At 38.6% G+C, this 21,566-nt stretch overlaps 1 long non-coding RNA gene across 2 annotated transcripts; it reads left to right on the top strand.

Annotated features, from left to right (window-relative positions):
- The first annotated feature begins 9,927 nt into the window (after window positions 1–9,927).
- LOC123770612 (uncharacterized) lies at window positions 9,928–21,360 on the top strand. 2 transcript variants are annotated; one of them, XR_011222204.1, is made up of 3 exons: window positions 9,928–10,010; window positions 18,662–18,816; window positions 19,555–21,360. It is a non-coding gene; the product is annotated as an uncharacterized lncRNA (long non-coding RNA). The 2 variants fall into 2 exon arrangements; XR_011222205.1 differs by lacking the exon at window positions 9,928–10,010 and adding an exon at window positions 14,685–14,705.
- Window positions 21,361–21,566: the final 206 nt, after the last annotated feature.

Below are 21,566 nucleotides of genomic sequence, written 5' to 3'. Positions count from 1 at the left end.
TGAAATTGCTAAATTGGCAACTCGTCATCCAGTGATACATAAAACAATTCAACCCAGCCTAGAGAACAACCCAGCCTAGAGAACATAAAAAACATCATCACCAAAAAACTCTCACATCTCAACAAAGCCTACCTGCACCAGAGAATAGCTGAAGGTTCGCCATCTGCAACATGGTATCTTCAGGCAACCAAATTAGAAAGGTTAAATATCCCAAAAGGAATCCACAGGGAAATAGCAGTTAGGCTATATAGACTACGTCTAGGTTACAGATGCAACTGGGAGATTGGTGAACCTCGACAGAGAGAGTGCATCTTCTGCCAAAATGTCACAGAAAAGCCATTACTTCACTATCTTCTGGAATGTGAAGCAACCAATGACCTTAGAAGAGCTTTAAGAGTTCCTGAATCATGCAGTGGCCACCCTGAAGCGATCAACACAGCCACTCTCCTGGTCAACAAAGGTGTCCAGCAGCTGGACACCCTCATAAAGACTGTGAAGCAGTATCCTCCCCCACGATAACAGCTTGATGGTTAAATGCAACCTCAGAACACTGGGAAAAAAAAATTGTACCACTTACGGGCTATTCATGCCCGTGCCACCTCTTGGGTGGCTTAATCTTTATCAATCATCAATCAATCAGAATACGTAGCCAGTGTAGTCTTGGCTGAAATATTCCTGTTCAAATCAACGATTGGTCCTACTACACAGCGTTGTGACACTCCGACAATACCTCAGCGAGGTATGTTCGATTCGATTGGGTCAGGTATTTGTAAGAATTTATTTTTTACCATTTTATTATGCTTTATTAAGTAGACAATTCACCTAATTGTTGCTTAGCAATTAAGTATGAAAGATTATTGCTTCCATTATATTAAGAGCAAACACTAGATTTGATAAGAAAATCAGGTGGAGCTTTGAGGTGACTCGAATCCGTGACCAAAGAACTCTCAGTGCTGACGTTACAACAACAACTTAGAGCTTGTATCCAGCCAGGGATCCTACTGATCGACAGGAAGTTTGGAGGCACATTCTGAAGCCAATCCATGGTTTACATATAAGCACTCTAGTATAGGCAACGTAAGCCTTTACGGGCACACCATATCCCGTGCTACATGGACATTTATAATAATAATAATAATAATTTTTATTTAGGTTAGGTACATACATAAAGAGATTTTACAAAGTTTGTTGGCTTTATAGATAGAGCTAGTACATACAATGCCTAAAGCCACTATTACGCAAAGCGTTTCGGGCAGGAAAAACATTAATGACTAAAGCTTAAAACTAATGGGAAAAAGAATAAAATGTGTTGAGAACAAATAAAAATAGAGGTAAAAGAGGGGGGAACATTGTTGAAAAAGCAGCACAAATACAATTACAAATTATTACAGAAAATTACATTCAAATAGCGTTGATCTGAAAAAACAACAAAAAAAAAAAAAACATACATGGGTTGACAACAGAGGGGTAAGGTAGGTTACAGAGAATTTATTAGGTATAGCTTCGTTTTTAACTTAATCTGGTTGAGAGAGGTACAGTCTTTAACATGGTTGGGAAGGTCATTCCACATTCTGGGCCCCTTGATTTGTAGAGCATTTCTGGTTTGATTAAGTCGTACTCTAGGAATATCAAAACTGTATTTATTTCTGGTGTGGTGCTCATGGGTTCTGTTACAACCTTCTATGAAGCTTTTGAGATCAGGATTGGCATTATAGTTTAGCATTTTATATATGTATAATATACATGAGAGAATGTGCAGTGACTTAATGTCTAACATATTCAGAGATTTGAGTAGGGGTACCGAGTGATGTCTGGGGCCAGAATTGGATATTGTCCTAATAGCAGCTTTGTGTTGAGTAATTAGAGGACGTAAGTGATTTTGGGTAGTAGAGCCCCAAGCACAAATACCATAGTTGAGATATGGATAGATAAAGGAGTAATAGAGTCACCAGGGCAGGGCGTGGTACATAATATCTGATCTTAGAAAGAATGCCCACAGTTTTTGAAACTTTTTTTGATATGTTTAGAATGTGTCTCTGGAAATTCAGCTTGTGGTCAATGAGAATGCCAAGGAATTTGCCATCTAATTTGTTACAAATTTGGGTATTGTTTATTTTGAGATTTATTTGATTAGAGGATTTATTGCCAAACAGAATACAGAAAGTTTTGTCAATGTTAAGGGTGAGTTTGTTGGCAGTTAGCCACAGATGGACTTCATTTAGCTCAGTATTTACTGTAGCATTTAGAGCAAGGGGATCAGGACTGGAGTAAATGAAGGTTGTGTCGTCAGCAAATAGAATTGGTTTGAGGTGTTGGGAGGCATTTGGAAGGTCATTAATGTAGATGAGAAAGAGGAGAGGGCCAAGTATACTGCCCTGGGGAACACCAATGTTGATGGGTAGGGTGGGAGAAATTGTATTATTCACAGAAACACATTGGAGCCTGTCAGTAAGGTAGGATTTGAGGTATTGTAGGGAGTGTCCTCTGACACCATAATGATGTAATTTAAGAAGAAGGTTTTGGTGGTTGACAGTATCGAAAGCTTTACGCAGGTCCACAAATAACCCAACAGGGAACTCATTTCTATCAAGAGCTGTATGAATCGAGTTAAGCATACTAATAAGTGCATCGTTAGTGCTTTTTTTGGGCCTGAAGCCATATTGGCAAGGGCTAAGTATATTGAGTTTGGCTAGATATGAGTAAAGCTGCTTATAGATTAGTTTTTCAAAAATTTTTGACAAATTTGGCAGGATTGATATAGGTCTGTAGTTGTTAACATCTGTGAGATCACCACATTTGTGGACAGGCGTTACTCTCGCTTTTTTTTAGAATATCTGGAAAGGTTTGGAGTTCAAGTGACTTGTTGAAGAGCAAAGCAATAGCAGGGGCTAAAGATCTGGAGGCTTTTTTGTAGATTAAAGTTGGTATCTCCTCAAGGGCACCAGACTTGGTTTTAAGGGAAAGGATTATCTCATTGACGTCAGTGGAATTAATAGGCTTTAGGTACAGAGACTGTGGATAGTTACCTGTAAGATAGTCCTTAATGTCAGTACTGGAAGATGGAATATCATTAGCAAGGGATGAACCAATGGAAGAGAAGAACCTATTGAACTCAATAGCAGAATCAGAGGCTGAAAGCTGACCATCGTTATTAGACAGGAGAGTCGGTTTGTTATTTAAAGACTTCTTTGATCCCAATATTTGTGAAATTGTTCTCCAAGTTTGTTTAATGTTGCTCTTTATTTAGGTAAATTTATCTTCGTAGTATTTAGTTTTGGCTCGTCTAATTATCTTAGATAGCAATAATGAGTAATTCTTTGAGAATTCTTTGGAGACAATTCCTAACCTATACTTCTTCTCAAGGTCATGTTTTTTATTAATAGATTTAAGTATTCCCTTTGTAAGCCAGGGATTGTTAAGCCTTTTGGTTGTGACTTGTTTTGTAAGCATAGGACAGTGGGTATTATAAAGGCTAAGAGTTTTTTGAAGAAAAAATTGCACTGCTAGGTCGATGTCCTCTATGTTACCTAACTCGGACTCCCAGTTGACATTATCAGTAGCAGTTATAAAATTGTCTATAGCAGTTTCATTGTGTAGTCTAAAACGTATCTCTCTTGACTCAAGAGGTGGTTTGCTAATGTTAGTTAAGAGAAATGTGGGGTAATGGTCTGTAGTGCTATCGGTGATTATACCTGAAGTAAGCGGAGAGGTTATGTTTGTCCAGATGTGATCTAGAGTCGTGGCAGTGCTAACAGTGATTCTAGTAGGTCTAGTGATTAAGGGTATGAGGAAGCAGGAATTCATACAGTTGAGGAAGCTAACAGCAGTTGGGTGTTCTGGCTCGCAGAGGTCAATATTAAAGTCCCCTGCGATAATTAGGTGGTTTTTGTTCAGTCTGTTATCAAGTATTAGATTTCTAAGGTTTGAGTTGAATTCGGACACATCAGTGTTAGGAATTCTATAAACTGCACCCACAGACAGGACAGACTCGGCACCCTTGACTCTGAAGCTGGCGAAGATATACTCCCCATAGCAGTCTCTAGTTCTAATTTCTTTTAAGCGTGTTAGTTCTTGGTGGTAGTAAAGAGCAGTGCCACCACCTCTCTGAAGTTGACGACAGTTGTGAATTGCTGAGTAGTTAGGCATGTTAAAGAGTTGAGTAGTATCCTCTTTCAACCATGTTTCAGTAAGTATAATAAAAGAGAATTTGTTGTCAATAGCTTCAATCAAGGCACTAACATCATCGAAGTGTTTACCTAGGGATCTAACGTTCAAATTGATTACAGAGATATTGTGATTATGAGTTAATACATTGTTTACATCATGTGCTGCAAAATATTTCGTTCTGAAATCTAAAACAACAGGCAACGTAACATTCACCATACGCTCCAACTTAATGAACACAAAGAAATCACACTAATGTGATATATATAAATGAGTAAATTAACTGGAGTTCTGAGGTGTAGGTGCACCCAAGTGCTTGGGGCTTATACATAAAACTTGGATCGGCTTCAGTAGAGGCCTCCAGCCTTCCTGTCGATTTAATAGAAATCCAGGTTGTACTACTGTATAACAGCCTAACGATGAGTTATATAAAAAGAGATTTCGTTGTGGGTTCAAAATTTAACTTATTTTCATATATTCTAAGAAAATCACAGAAACGTAGAATACTATACAAATTGAATAATTCGAATAATAATCACCCGAAATAAATAACAAAGGATCTGAAGAACCTTATAGGTAGAAAGAAAGTTTCTACCTTACCTAGTTTATAGGTAGGAATAGGGAAGTCAGTTTAGAACAAGGATTTGTCCAACTAGCTAGAAATGTTACAAAACAGTCGATAAGAGATTAAGGAGGGCAAAAAGAAACTATGAAGTACGCAAAGCAGGGCAAGCAAAGTTAAATCCTAAGGCTTTTTTCCAGTTATATCGAACAATGATTAGGCAAAGGATAGGTCCATTAAAAAACAGACAGGTCAGGTAGCTGATAATGACGAATTATCAGATAACTGATAGGATGAGTGGTATTTTTAATAAAATTTTATATCTGTATTTATTAAAGAGGAATTTAGCATTATGCCTTCAGCCGAACTAGTCTATTTGGGTTGCGAAGAGGACAGTTTAGCAGTTATCACCGAGGATATTATTAACAAATAGTGAAACTTAAGCAAATCCAAATCCCTATGGCAGGACGACGTGTTTGCCAGGGTGCTTAAAGAATGCAAAGAGGAGCATTGCCAGCCATTGTCTTCCATATTTAAAAAAACCATGAGAGTCGTACAGAGTGCCAGAATCGTGGAAAGATGCTAATGTGGAACCAATTGTCAAGGAAGGAGATCTTGATCACTTGCGTAGAACTATCGGCCAATTTTTTTTTTTTTTTTTTTTTTTTTTTTTTTTTTGAGATATATACAAGAGTTGTTACATTCATGTACAGCCACTAGTACGCGTAGCGTTTCGGGCAGGTCCCTGCAATACGATCCCCTGCCGCGAAGAATCGTTTTTTCATCCAAGTACACATTTTACTGTTGCGTTAAACAGAGGCTACAGTTAAGGAATTGCGCCCAGTAAATCCTCCCCGGCCAGGATACGAACCCATGACATATCTTACCACAATTAGCTTAACGTCTATTGTGGGAAAGTTGTTTGAATCGATAATAACAAATACCTTTCGTCTTGAACAAATCCACAAAGGCTGTGATGAGGGGTTCGAACCTACGCCCGGGATGATCCCACACGCGCCTTAGTCATGGTTCCACGACTTGGTAAAAGAATTGCTACAGCTTCCAACGAGGATCTCACTGGGGTTTCACACAATTCTACACATAATACTGACGCGTCTCAGATCACACCCGTCCTTGAACCCTCATCACGGCCCTTGTGGATTTGTTCATTTGATATATCACGCTATTGTGATTTCTGTGTGTACCATTCGTCTTCATCATGAGATGCAGCAACAATGCTTTTGACACAGTGACACTTGAAAGACTGATTGAAAAGTTTCAATCAGTCTCGCGGTATTGGGGTGCTATATTTAGTTGGAATTGGTAATGGTAAAAGACTTACTAGATACGAGCTAGATGGTGTCGGATTGCAAAAGGGATCTGAGAGTTATGATTAGTAAGAATTTAAAACCAAAAAATCAATGCATAAATGTTCATAATAAGGCAAATAGGACGCTGGAATTTATTAATCGAAGCGTTAGTAACAATGCAGGCGATGAGTCACAATAACGTGGCTGAAGGTTGCTACACGGAACAAGTTCCAAGTAGCATGGCCTATGGAGAGCCTGTAATGGACTTACCTGGCACAGGAGCAGTGTTGTGGCTTTGAGTGGGGAAATAAGGAGAGTTTAGGTTTCTTAGTGGTTTATAAGTGTGTCACCAGTTGACCGGAGTGCTGGCTGAGTGCACAGTTCCAGTTTTGGGACTAAGAGCCATCGGGTGTCCAGAGCCCTTTCGGGAGTTTTATTAACCAAGTTGTTACCTTCAGATAGACCTTGAATTATAGAGTACAAATTATGACATGTATTATGTCTTGTATAATAATATATATAAATATACATTTAAATCTTTGTCTTATGTACTTTGCTCATTCCCTACTCTTTGAACACCCCATAGCTCAAGTTTAAGATTCTATTCCCCTATCTCGAGGTTATCTTGAGATGATTTCGGGGCTTTAGTGTCCCCGAGGCCTGGTCCTCGAGCAGCCCGTGACAGCTGACTGCCTGTCACATAGGTACCTGGGTGCCAACACCCAGGTACCTATTTTACTGCTAGGTAACAAGGGCATAGGGTGACAGAAACTGTACCCATTGTTTCTCTCCGGCGCCAGGGATCAAACCCGGGACCACTGGATCACAAGTCCAGCGTGCTGTCCGCTTGGCTGACCGGCTCCCTCCCTCCCTAGAACATTTAAAAATTCATGACCATATACCCCCTAGTCACGACAGAATTGGGGGCCTGTCTGGGAGGACCTTACATATTGGGAAGCCTTGAGAAAAGTGGCTAGCCTGTATGTGAAACCTGACATAAAAATTGTGAAGCCTATGCAGATCAAGTCACAATATCGTTGCTGAAAAATGTTTGACCAAAACACACACTAGAAAGTGAAGAGATGACGAAGTTTCGGTCTGTTATGGATCATTATCAAGTCGTTTGTAATATTGGTCATTCTATTCCCCTATCTCGAGGTTATCTTGAGATGATTTCGGGGCTTTAGTGTCCCCGAGGCCTGGTCCTCGAGCAGCCCGTGACAGCTGACTGCCTGTCACATAGGTACCTGGGTGCCAACACCCAGGTACCTATTTTACTGCTAGGTAACAAGGGCATAGGGTGACAGAAACTGTACCCATTGTTTCTCTCCGGCGCCAGGGATCAAACCCGGGACCACTGGATCACAAGTCCAGCGTGCTGTCCGCTTGGCTGACCGGCTCCCTCCCTCCCTAGAACATTTAAAAATTCATGACCATATACCCCCTAGTCACGACAGAATTGGGGGCCTGTCTGGGAGGACCTTACATATTGGGAAGCCTTGAGAAAAGTGGCTAGCCTGTATGTGAAACCTGACATAAAAATTGTGAAGCCTATGCAGATCAAGTCACAATATCGTTGCTGAAAAATGTTTGACCAAAACACACACTAGAAAGTGAAGAGATGACGAAGTTTCGGTCTGTTATGGATCATTATCAAGTCGTTTGTAATATTGGTCACAATCGACTTCATTGACTGACTCGACACACTAGAACGTGAAGAGATGACAATGTTTCAGTCTGTCCTTGACCATTATCAAGTCAATTGTCACCGTTATCACAAACGACTTGATAATGATCAATAACAGACAGAAATTTTGTCATCTCTTCACTTTCTAGTGTGTGGTTAGGTCAAACAATTGTTTTGCTTATTTCTTCACTTTGACTTGTGTAGAAATTTACAATATTTTAAATAATGGTAGAAAATGAGTTTATGTATTCTATTACATATTGTGTGTTGATTTTACAAATCTTTAAGAAATTGTATAAAAAAGAATTGTGGTCTCACGTGCAAAAATTTGCCAGTTGACAGGACAGTCAAGTGAACTAACACTGTCCCCATCAGTTTTTCGAAACTAATTTTGAGTTTAAAAGAGAAAGGTGGCGCTGAAGCATTACATTTGCTTTTGACTCTGGTTTATCTTAGCACCAACAATGGATTTAGTAACACAATAAATTGTAGACAATCCAAGTGCTGAGGGTTTGAAAGCAGCAAATAAGTCTATCTTAGTGGCTGTTGGCAAGGTCTGTGAAATATTATTGCACATGGAAATGGTGAAGAAGGACTGCTAAGAGAGATAATGATGGACTGGGTAGATTAGGAAATACTGCTGTGGTGCACATGATGTTGAAACAGGAAATGTAAAGACTCAGACACAATGGTATTCAGAATTGGAACTAAAGGAGTTGCAGTTAGAGGCAGTACAAGCTCAGAAGAGGCTAGAGGCATGGCAAGAACTAGCTATGAAGAGGTTAGAAGTGGAGCAAACTCAGAAAAATTGGAGTGAGAGAATTCTCTCTAGCAAATTCTTAGTTTTGCTAGCCTAATCTAGCAAAATTTAGAATTTGATCAGAAAATTCCGGAGTTGTTGACTTAAGAACATTTGGGCAGTTAAAGATAAACAAAAATGTCAAGTTTCCTCTATTATGTGAGACTAACCCAGACCAGTTCTTCACTCATTTTAAGAAAATAGCACCGAGTATGGAATGGCCTGAAATACATTGGGTATCTTTTCTTCAAGGTCAGTTGGTAGGAAAGAAACCGGATATTTGCCGCAATTTCTTTGATTGACAGTTTTGACTATGTCATGGGATAGGCAGCCATCCTTCTCATTACCTTGTTCCTGAGGCTTATAGGCAAAAGATTATATAGCAAAAATAATGGGGAAAAAGGCACTTGCCACAATTCATTTTGGAGAGTTTACATCAAATGGTTGTGGCATGATGTTAAAAATTTGAGGGATAAAGGAGCATCCCAATCTTTACTATTAGAGTGTTTTACAATTTATACAGTCTACCTCCTTATTACCTTTCCAGTATTACTGGGGAGGTAATAATTATGCGGAGAATAACTGGAGATTTCCAGAATGTACCCTTGAGGGAAGTAAATCTTGAGTGTAATTTTATTAAACGCAAACATTTAGTAGGTTTTAGTCCTAATTTATCAGTTGCTGGCGTTTATATAATTAATTAAGGGGAATGATTTTGCTGGTAATCGAGTTAAAAAGAGATGACCACCCAATAATGCCTTCTTAAAAATAACGTATGGATTCGGCCGTTTGTCCGTACGGCCGAAAAGGAACGTTATTTTTGTATATTACGGAAGTTCTCAATATGCGGCTTCCAGGGGCTTACTCTCATTATACCACATAAATATCTCACTCTTATTAATCTATAACTCACTAACTATGCTCTGATATATGTTCTTCAATTAAAAATACTTATATTGTTTGCTTAATTAGTCCATAATGAAAGAATTTCCTTGTTGCTGGTGTCACGAATCTTATTTCGATTCTGCCAATTCTCCGAACCTCGTATTATGTTATTGTTTTCTCTACGTAAATATTGCTGTCAGTTGTATAAGATTTGTGTATATAGATATATATACATTATATATATATAACATAGATAGCTGGGTAGTGTGTGTAAGGTTTGTTTTGGTGGTGGATGTCACGTGAAATTAGCCGTGTGGGCGGTTGACAATATTTGGGAATGGCCAGGGTGATTGTTGGCAAATCAATTGCCTATAGTTTTATATTAATTTATTCCCATATGTGGTAGCCTTAATATTTCAAGGAATGTGAGAACGGTAATTACAACTCTTAGTTAATAATGTTGGAGTTTAGGGCTGACCTTTGTAAATAGAATGTTCACAATGTTCATGCGAACGTTAATTGGTGTTTGGGTAGACGGTTAGTCGACGTTGGGCCTGCGGACCACGTCCTGGGCAGTAAAGTGGCGGCTGCGGTCGAATGCAGGTGTGTTTAAGCTAAGTTCTTGGTTTTTGTTATTTTAAGATCATATAAATATTAATTTATCTGGATAGACGATTTTAGTGTATTTATGGCTTACTCCATATTCTGGTGATAGTGCTCAGGTCTCAAATAATTACTTGCATTCTATAATATTACATGCTGATAAATATTTCTGGCTACTATTTATTTAATTGTTGTTAAGTTGTCACCCTTAGCAAAATATATTGTTCTCCCGTTTTTATACAGGGATTACTTGTACCCCTAGACACCTATTGGCATGGCAGATTTTTATTTGTTCTTTACACTGTGGGGAGAAGGACATTATTTAGTCTCAAGGGTCGTGACAGCTGGTCATTACGATTTTCGCAGGATTTAAATAGCTTTTGAAGTAGCATCTTGTCAGAAAACAGTAATTTACTTATGGAAAATCTCGATAGCTGTCGTCAGTTAACAATAATTATTTATGGAATAATAAATAAGTAAATAAATATATGTTTGTTACGTCTTTAGCAGGTAGGCAGTTCCTTGGGTTTACAACTTAATGGTTTAGAAACACACTATTTTTAATGTATAAGTGACTAAGTATGCTCTACTCTAAGTATATATGCTCTGACATATATTCTTCAATGAAAATTGTTTGTTTTGTTGTTAATTGGTCCATTTAGAATAAGATCCCTTACTCTTAATCTTTATATTAATGAAAACATCTAAGAAATTTAGTATAGTTTTCGTTCAGATAGTTTAGTTACTATTTCCTGGTTATTATTTAATGTAGGTGTCATTATTTTACTGTTATGTAAGTAGATATTTAACATTATGCATTCATAAACGAGGACAATTTGGTGGTTAAACTGCTTCATATGTATATAAAAATACATTGTGAAAACTTCTATATAATCAAAATCAGAATTTTGTGACGACCCCTAATATCCTGTTGACATCACGTCTCTTCGCCTTTTTGCCTTGCACTTTGTAAATAATATTATGCAATATTTGGCACAATTTAACTGTATTTACGAAATGTTTAGGTAATAATTCGTTGTAAAGATAACTTGTTTATATCTAAAGATAGCTTGTTTATGATACCGAAACGTCGTCGTCCCTTCACCTTCTAGTGTATGATCTGGTCAACATACTTTAGCCACGTTATTATGACTCATCGCCTCCTTGTGGATTTATTTAATATAGTGATTTAAATTACAATATCAATATCTCTCGGGGATATGAGTTATGATTAGTAAGAATTTAAAACCAAAAAATCAATGCATAAATGATCGTAATAAGGAAAATAGGACACGAATTTATTAATCGAAGCGTTAGTAACAAGATTTCACGGTGTTGTTCTTCAGCCAAATCTTTATCTGGTTAGGCCCCATTTAGATGTTCAGTTTTGGTCGCCATACTTTAGAATGGATATAAATTCACTTGAACGCTTCCAGCGTAGGATGAGAGAGTTTATCCCCAAACTTGAAACGTGTCATATTGAGAAAGAATAACAACTTCACTGGCAAGGCGAAGAGTTAAGAATGACATGATAGAGGTTTACAAGTGGATGTAACTTGAATACCTTGTCTTGAATGACAAGACAGAATACTAAACAATTGGTATAAATGGGTTAAGTTTAATTTTAGAAAAGCGCTGGGTAAATACTGGCTCTGCAACAGGGTTGTTGATTTGTGAAACCAATTACTCTGTACCGTGGTGAAGGTAGGGGTCCCTTGATTGTCTCTAATGTGGGTTGGACAAGTATATGAGTGAGATTGGGTGCTTATAAATAACAGCTACCTCGATTGGGCAATAGGCCTTCTGCAGTTACTATGTTTTGGGGGCATAGCTATACCAAAGAATTAAGAAAATTGCAGACGGCCTGTTGGCCCATGCGAGGCAGCACCTGTTTATATCCACCTAATCTCGTTCACATATGTTTAACCAATGCTTGAAAGTATAAAGTTATCTTACTTCTGTCATAATTATAACAGAAGCAGAGGAATTCTAATACGCACTAATTTATTTTTGCACGGATATTCTTGCGCGAGCTTTAAGCCTCTCGCTGGTCCACTAAGTGTTGTTGTTTTTTTTTTTTACATAGGCGGAGAACGAGTATTTGACTCGTTTGGTCGCTTCAGTAAGATTTGGCCCCATGTGTTTAGCAACTTCTGATATGTTGAATCTAGGTTGAAATTGAATGAGTTTGTAATTGCAACTGTACACTGAGTACGATAATGTTCCGGTGGTCTGTCGGGCATTTCTCCACAGTGCTGACATTTCCTCTCATCTTCGGAACCTGTAAGAATATTTCCCGTGCACATGAGTATCCAAGCCTTGTGCGATGTAAGTGTACTTCCGTTGTTCTACTGCTCCCTTTCATAAAAATAAGTGGTTCATAGTTGGTTGAATTCTTGTACCAACTTGCAGATCCTGATGTTGTAACTGTTGTGGTCACTGTTTCTTATTACTTTCTTAATGTAAAGCAATAAACTCTGGTATGTAAATGTCAGCATTTTTTCTCTTAGTTGCAAGTTTTGCAACTTCGTCTGCAATGTCATTTCCTATTATTCCCAAATGACTTGGCACCTGGTTGATAAGTACCTTGACGTTCGAATGTTTGCATTAATTGATGATATGACTTTGTGGATTAATTTGACAGATGGATGTAATCACGTAACCGTGCTTGTTGCAAGGTTTTAGTGGCAGTTCTCGAATCTGTATGTATAACATGTTATCATTGTTCAGCAAAAGCATGTTCCAAAGCCTTCCGAATGGCAGCATCTGTTTGTAAAGTTGTACACCCATTTCAGAGACCCAAACTATTTAGTTTCTTGCCTTAACTGCAGCTCAAGTTTCTTGTCCCTACTGGTCTGCTGATCCAGAAAAAACTGGATTTGCTGATCCATCTGTGAAGTATGTGAAGCTGTCAGATGCCACGTTTGTTTCTATATGCATCTGTGCAATATTACATAGCAGATAAAGATTAGTCTGGTTCATTTTTCCTTCAAGAGCCATTATTATAAAGTCTGCTGGCAAAGATTCCCTAGGGGCTTGCTTAACAAAGTCTGCATGTATTTTGTCGACACTTATCACAGTGATTGTATTGGTTTTATCGATTGTATTGAGGTGTTTATCTTACAATGGGTCCACCTGTTGATATTGGAGGCTCTTCTGTATGCAGTAATTGGTACCACAAATCAATAACCTTGTTACCCAACCAGCATTTACTCAAGTCTTTCCTAAATCTAAACATATCCTATATATACCCATTGGTTTGTGTTCGGTCGTGTGTTGGTACTTTTATAACAACATTAATATCCTGTTTGTTATGGTATGTCCATTCATCCTCTTGACACCTAGAGTGGTGACACCTCTATCATGTCACGCCTAATTCTTCGCCTTTTTGTATAATGTAATTTAAGCTTTGTCAATCTTCCTTCACATGACACGATTCTAATTTGCGGGATTACTTAGCTAATTTCAGCTTGTTTGGCTGAAGGTATTGTGGAAAGTTCTTAAGTGCAAACAGAAAAAAAAACATTTAAAATAATACTCATTTGTTAGTCTTTATAAGTTATCTGTCTCAATTGCAATGAGAAGCCCATATTCTAGGGCTGTCAATCACCTTAAATTGGATATCAAGTCACATTGGCAGAGATGGTAATGAATCGGCAGACTCACTAGCAAAAACTGCCACTGCTCTACCTGTTGCAAAGGTTCCAGTACCTGCAAGTTTTTCACAGATTAAGGAGCCAATCAAGAAGAAAATACTCCCAACTATCAAAAGTTGCCACAGAGCCAAACTAGCGGAAGCAAGATCCACTGCGATATGGTTGGAACAAGCCAATGGGTACTACTCTTTCAGGTATTTATAAATAGTAGCTGCTTCGTATGGGCCAATAGGCTTTCTGCAGTTACTTTCATTCTTATGTTCTTAGGTAGAGCAGTTGCAGTTTTTGCAAGTGTCTGCTTTTTCATTACCATCTATGCCAATGTGACTTGTTATCCAATTTAGGGTGATTGACAGCCCAAGATTTTGGGCTTCTTTCCTATAACTAGAATTTCTGTGATGAGCTGTATATTATTTCGTGCTGGTTGGATAACAATTCCTGGAGCGAAGTTTTATAGTCGGTATGAATGAAGACATCATGTAAATTATTTTCAATTGTATAATACATAGCCTCCTTCAGGGTATTTTATTCTGTATGCAATGTTGAGCGCCACTATTCATGCCCCAGGCTCCAGTAAGCTTCATTATTGTTAGTTTAACTACTGCCCCAGCAGAATCTCTTCCTTGATCAACTGATCTCTCTGTGAAGATGTGAGGGGGGGTTGTAGATCGTGAGATGGTTTCCATTTGATGTTCTAAGACTACTTTGAGCCTCTGCGAGTCACATGCTGGTTCCTGTTTTTAACTGGTGATCTATTTTGTGTTGATACTTTTAATACCTTATTAAAAAAAACCTTTGTAATGTCCATTCATCCACTTGTGCACATCTATCATGTGACCCCTAATTCAACCTTAGAGTGAGGTGATTCCGGATGTCTTGGGGAAGGGATTTGTACCTCACCAAACGACCTCACTGGGTATTTATAGGGCAACAACAATAGAATACGTAGCCAGTGTAGTCTTGGCTGAAATATTCCTGTTCAAATCAACGATTGGACCTACTACACAGCGTTGTGACACTCCGACAATACCTCAGCGAGGTATGTTCGATACGATTGGGTCAGGTATTTGTAAGAATTTATTTTTACCATTTTATTATGCTTTATTAAGTAGACAATTCACCTAATTGTTGCTTAGCAATTAAGTATGAAAGATTATTGCTTCCTGAATCATTATATTAGGAGCAAACACTAGATTTGGTAAGAAAATCAGGTGGAGATTTGAGGTGACTCGAATCCATGACCAAAGAACTCTCAGTGCTGACGTTACAACAACAACTTAAAGCTTGTATTCAGCCAGGGATCCTACTGATCGACAGTAAGTTTGGAGACACATTCTGAAGCCAATCCATGGTTTACATATAAGCACTCTAGTATAGGCAACGTAAGCCTTTACGGGCACACCATATCCCGTGCTACATGGACATTTCGTTCTGAAATCTAAAACAACAGGCAACGTAACATTCACCATACGCTCCAACTTAATGAACACAAAGAAATCACACTAATGTGATATATATAAATGAGAAAATTAACTGGAGTTCTGAGGTGTAGGTGCACCCAACTGCTTGGGGCTTATACATAAAACTTGGATTGGCTTCATATATATGTTTAACCAATGCTTGAAAGAATCAAGGTATCTTACTTCTGTCATAATTATAACAGAAGCAGAGGTATTCTAATACGCACTATTATTTTTTTGCACGGATATTCCTGCGCGGATCTTTAAGCCTCTCGCTGGTCCACTAAGTGTTGTTGGTTTTTGTTTTACATAGGCGGAGAATGAGCATTTTTGACTCGTTTGGTCGCTTCAGTAAGATTTGGCCCCATGTGTTTAGCAACTTCTGATATGTTGAATCTAGGTTGAATTTGAATGAGTTTGTAATTGCAACTGTACACTGAGTCAGGCAATGTTCCGGTGGTCTGTCGGGCATTTCTCCACAGTGCTGACATTAGCTCTCATCTTCGGAACCTGTAAGAATATTTCCCATGCACATGAGTATCCAAGCCTGATGCGATGTAAGTGTACTTCTATTGTTCTACTGCTCCCATTCTTAAAAATAAGTGGTTCATAGTTGGCTGAATTCTTGTACCAACTTGCAGATCCTGATGTTGCAACTGATGTGTTGTGGTCACTGTTCCTAATTACTTTCTTAATATAAAGTAATAGACTTTGGTATGTAAATGTCAACTTTTTTTTTATTAGTTGTCAACAACAAAGTTGTTTTGTCTCCTAAAATGTTATCATTTTTTTTCGTCTGCAATGTCATTTGCTATTATTCCCACATGACTTGGCATCCAGTTGATAAGTACCCGACGGCCTTGACGTTTCAATGCTTGAATTAATTGATGATATGCATCTCGCAACAGTTGAACACCCATTTCAGAGTCTCCAACTATTTACAGAGTTTCTTGCCTTAACTGCAGCTCCAGTTTCTTGTCCCTAGCAGACCATACCTTGAGGTGCTTCTGGGGCTTAGCGACCCCGCGGCCCGGGGTCGTCGACCAGGCCTCCTGATTGCTGGACTGATCAACCAGGCTGTTGGACGCGGCTGCTCGCAGCCTGACGTATGAGTCACAGCCTGGTTGATCAGGTATCCTTTGGAGGTGCTTATCCAGTTCTCTCTTGAACACTGTGAGGGGATTGCCAGTTATGCCCCTTATGTGTAGCGGAAGCGTGTTGAACAGTCTCGGGCCTCTGATGTTGATAGAGTTCTCTCTCAGAGTACCTGTTGCACCTCTGCTTTTCAACGGGGGTATTCTGCACATCCTGCCATGTCTTCTGGTCTCATGTGATGTTATTTCTGTGTGCAGGTTTGGGACCAGCCCCTCTAATATTTTCCTCGTGTAAATTATTATGTATCTATCCTGCCTGCGCTCAAGGGAGTACAGATTTAGGCTCTTTAGTCGGTCCCAATAGTTTAGATGTTTTACTGAGTGGATTCTAGCAATAAAGGATCTCTGCACGCTCTCCAGGTCAGCAATTTCTCCAGTTATGAAAAGGGCTGTCATTGTGCAGCAGTACTCCACTCTAGAGAGCACAAGCGTTTTGAAAAGTATCATCATCTGTATAGCATCTCTAGTGTGAAAAGTTCTTGTTATCCAACCTGTCATTTTTCTTGCAGTTGTGACGGCTACTTTATTGTGTTCTTTAAAGGTAAGGTCTTCCAATATGAGTACACCCAGATCCTTTACATTGCCTTTTCGTTCTATGTTATGATTTGCCTGAGTTTTGTACGTGGTTTCCGTTTTTATATTTTCAATTTTCCATAGCGCATGAGCAAGAATTTATCTTCGTTAAACACCATATTATTTTCTGTAGACCTGATCTACATCTGACTGGAGGTTTGCCGTGTCCTTTATGTTGCCTACTCACATGAAGATACTAGTGTCATCTGTAAAGGATGATACAGTGATATAGGTTGTGTTCTTGTCCGATATGAGGATGAGAAAAATTACTGGAGCATGCACAGTACCCTGGGGGGCTGAGCTCTTCACGGTTGATGGGCTGGATTTTAATTTGTTGACTATTACACATTGGGTTCTGTTGGTCAGGAAATTGTAGATCCATCTGCCTATTTTTCCGGTAATTCCTTTTGAACGCATTTTATGTGCAATAACACCATATAGATACATAATGGTCACATTTATCAAAAGTTTTTGCGAAATCTGTGTAAATTACATCAGCGTTTTGTTTGTCTTCCATAGCATCTAATGGTCCAGCAACTGCGACAGGCAAGAGCGCCCTGTTCTGAAACCATGTTGTCCAGGGTTATGGAGATGCTGTGATTCCATGTATTTTGTGATCTTACTTCTTAGCACTCAAAACTTTTTATGATGTGCGATGTTAGTGCTATCGGTCTGTAATTTTTTGCCACTGCCTCCTCATTTCCTCCTTTATGAAGTGGTGCTATCTCTGCTGTTTTTAGTATATCAGGAATAACGCCAGTATACTAAAAACCGCAGAGATAGCACCACTCCATAAAGGAGGAAATAAGGCAGAGGCAAAAAATTACAGACCGATAGCACTCACATCGGATCGGATGTTCCGATGATTCATTCGAATCGGGATGAATCATCGCTTCATCCGAATCGGATGAAGCGGATCTTCCTGCTGTTTCAGTAGCGGAAGGAAGATCCACTGCGATATGGTACGAACAACCCAATGAGTTGTTTCAGGCCTGACAAACAGATATCCAGAGACATTGCACTAACCATACAGAGACTCAGACTTGGTTACAACTGCAGTTAGGAGGTAATAATCCCAATAGTCAGAGAGTGTCATATCAGTGGAACAGAAGCAAAGGCACTATTGCACTACTTACTGGAATGTGAAGCTACTGAAGCCCTGCACATCTAATTAATCCAACGACAGCAGCTGCATTAGATGCACATTCCACAGCCACTACAATGATTAGAAAAGCCATTATGAAATGTGACTCACTAGTATACATTCTGGACCTACATCCGCCACCAAGATAATGTTATTAAAACTCGACTAAATACAGAAGCGAAAAAGAAACAGGGAAAAGGAGGAAACCCCACCTCCATTTAATACTTTGGGCCAAATATCAGAGTAACAAGGTTATCGCGAATTACCGAACTCAATTACGGGCTCACCATAGACAGTGCGACATGGACATTTCGTTCTGAGTAGCTAAATCTAAAACAACAGCAACAATAGTTGCAATGAATCAACTATTGCTTTATGGTATAATAACCGTCGATCGTAATTACCATTCCGGTCGACAGCTATATATATATATATATATATATATATATATATATATATATATATAGCTGTCGATCGTAACGGTAATTACGATCGACGGTTATTATACCATAAAGCAATAGTTGATTCATTGCAACTATATATATATATATATATATATATATATATATATATATATATATATATATATGTTTATTTAAAATGTGAATCAGTTTTCTAAAAAAAAACAATTAAAGTTATTAATTTAATATTCTTGTATCTTCAGGATTTTAGAGAGACCACCTATCATGTCCCAGTTTATTTACTCAAAAGCAGAGGAGAGTGAAGAAGAGCAAGAAGAATATGAAGAAAATGAAAGGAAAAAATTGAAAAAACTAAAAACTGTTGTAGCTGACTCTTCGGAAGAGGTTGACGACGATGGTAAGTGGTGCAAAAGTTCTCAGTTTTTCCACGCCTTGGTGCTTAGTATGTATTTGATTCATCCATACCTGAAGAGGTTCTGGAATTTCAACTCCCCAAACTCAGTTCGAGGCCAGGATTGAATTGTTAGAGCTTGGTCCAACAGGCTGTTGCTTGGGCTCAGAAGCGTCCCAGTGCTGAGTTATTATACCATAAAGCCTTGCTTTTATGCTTCCAAGTTATTATATCACACAGCCTTGTTTCTGTGCTTCCAAGTTATTATACCATAAAGCCCTGTTTCTGTGTTTCCAAGTTTCATATATGCCATACCTTGCTTCTGTGCTTCCAAGTTATTATACCATAAAGCCTTGCTTCTCTTCCAATTTAATATTCCACAAAGTCTTGCTTCTGTGCTTCCAATTATACTATAAACCCTTTTGATATATGCCAGTCCTTTAATACTTCAAAAGATGAAGGGGGTGCTCTACATATGTCAGTTGCTTAATTTAAAAACTGCAACTGTGGTCGTTCTCGAGCCTGTTTGATTATTTAACTAGCTCATCAAGATTTTAATTTACTTTGCTAAATAAACTGTAGGGTTAATTCCTTAAGCCAATTATGTGCCTCTGTGGCCCTTTCCACTACACTTTTCCCACAAAATGGGTATTGGATGCATAGTAAATGAACTAAACTAACTAAAACTAATATGAACAAACAAAATAAGTTTCATGTCACTCATCTCTTTTTATTTATTGACAGATGAAAAGAAAATTCGCGAAGAAAATAAATACTTCATTAACGACGACGATGAAGAGGATGATGGAGGTTCGGGGATTAGAGAGTAAAAACTATGGCAATCGAAAACGGCGGAACGACGATGATGACGAATCATCATCATCATTCTCTCATAGTTTCTCAAAATACGCTAATGCTCCTGTCACACCTTCAGATCAGACATCATTCATGACACCGTATGCCACCCCGAGACCATCCACCATACCGCGCTATAGTGGATCACAGACAAATATGCTAACAAACCCAACTCCTTCACATCAATATGAGAGAACATATTCTCAGGATATGATGACCAAAGTAACTGAAAACTTTCCTCAGCCATCTCGCGGTGTACCCCCAGTCAGCAGCCAAGCTATATTTATGGATTGCAAAATGGCAGCAAATGCTTTGGTGGAAGTTATCGGTGAGAGTAATGGACATAATAGACGAAGGATGACTCCACAACGCAATAATGGAAGCCAGTCAACTCATCGGTACTCTAATAATTGTGACTCTAGATCCTTCTGTAGTCCAAAATTTCCTGACGATGTATCTCGTCATACTTCTCAATATGATGACCGCACTCTTCGTCATACTCCACGATATGATGACCACACACCTCGCAATACTATCTTGAGATCTTGAGATGATTTCGGAGCTTTAGTGTCCCCGCGGCCCGGTCCTCGACCAGTCCCCCCTAAAGCTTACTAAACGATATGATGACCGCACATCTCGCCATACTCCACGATATGATGACCGAACACCTCTCCATACTCTTCAATATGATGACGGCACACCTCGCCATACTCCTGAATATGATGACGTACAGCTCACCGTACTCTACGATATGATGACCACACACCCAGCAATACTCCACAATATGATGACCACACACCTAGCAATACTCCACAATATGATGACCACACACCCAGCAATACTCCACAATATGATGACCAAACACCCAGCAATACTCCACAATATGATGACCACACACCCAGCAATACTCCACAATATGATGACCACACAACCAGCAATACTCCACAATATGATGACCACACACCCAGCAATACCCCACAATATGATGATCACACACCTAGCAATACTCCACAATATGATGACCACAGACCCAGCAATACTCCATAATATGATGACCACACACCCATCAATACTCCACAATATGATGACCACACACCTAGCAATACTCCACAATATGATGACCACACACCTAGCAATACTTTACGATATGATAACCGCACGCCTCGCCTCTTTCATGGTTAAGACAACTCACACACACGTTCGTTCACCATCATCCACTCACCCCCTAACATGAGTACTGGTGGAGACCAAACACTACCCTATGATGAAAAATGTCATATATGTCTTTGGTAGTAATGACAAAGTAATCTCACTACCTTCAAAGTATATGTATGTATATATAATTTGTACAGTTAAAGAATAAGGAACTGTATTTAATCATTACAATAAGAACTGTAATTAAAAAAATTGTTCACGTAACTATGGGATTGTTACCAGGGCAGTCTTGAGTAAAAAGATATAGATTTTTGTACTTACATTCATCATAATGCTTTACAGCATGTGAACATCACTTTATAATTTTTTATAAATATTTAAATTTTTATAAAGAAATGCAATGTGTCTCATACGAGACTTTGTATAACTATTCCTATTTGGATTTGTTCTTTTAACTTCTTTTTTCCAATTATGATTGACTACTTCTGTGATCTGTGAAATGTTGCTGTGATTTATGAAATACACTTTAAACAACACATATCAATTTGTTTATTTTTATCCTGTATTTGTTTGAATGAAATGATAGTGAGCATGCCCAACCCCAAATCTTTTGAGCCCACTGTTAAGAACCTTACCTCCTGTTGAGGTTAGTTTCTATTATAAATTGTTGGTGGACACATAGGAAAATGTTTTCTTGAAATAAATCAGCAGCTGATAACTGGGAGGCCGTGAGTGACTAGTATCAC

Source organism: Procambarus clarkii, chromosome 46 (genome assembly GCF_040958095.1).
Source record: "Procambarus clarkii isolate CNS0578487 chromosome 46, FALCON_Pclarkii_2.0, whole genome shotgun sequence".
NCBI lineage: Eukaryota > Metazoa > Arthropoda > Malacostraca > Decapoda > Cambaridae > Procambarus > Procambarus clarkii.
This window is presented reverse-complemented; position numbering and strand designations above follow the sequence as displayed.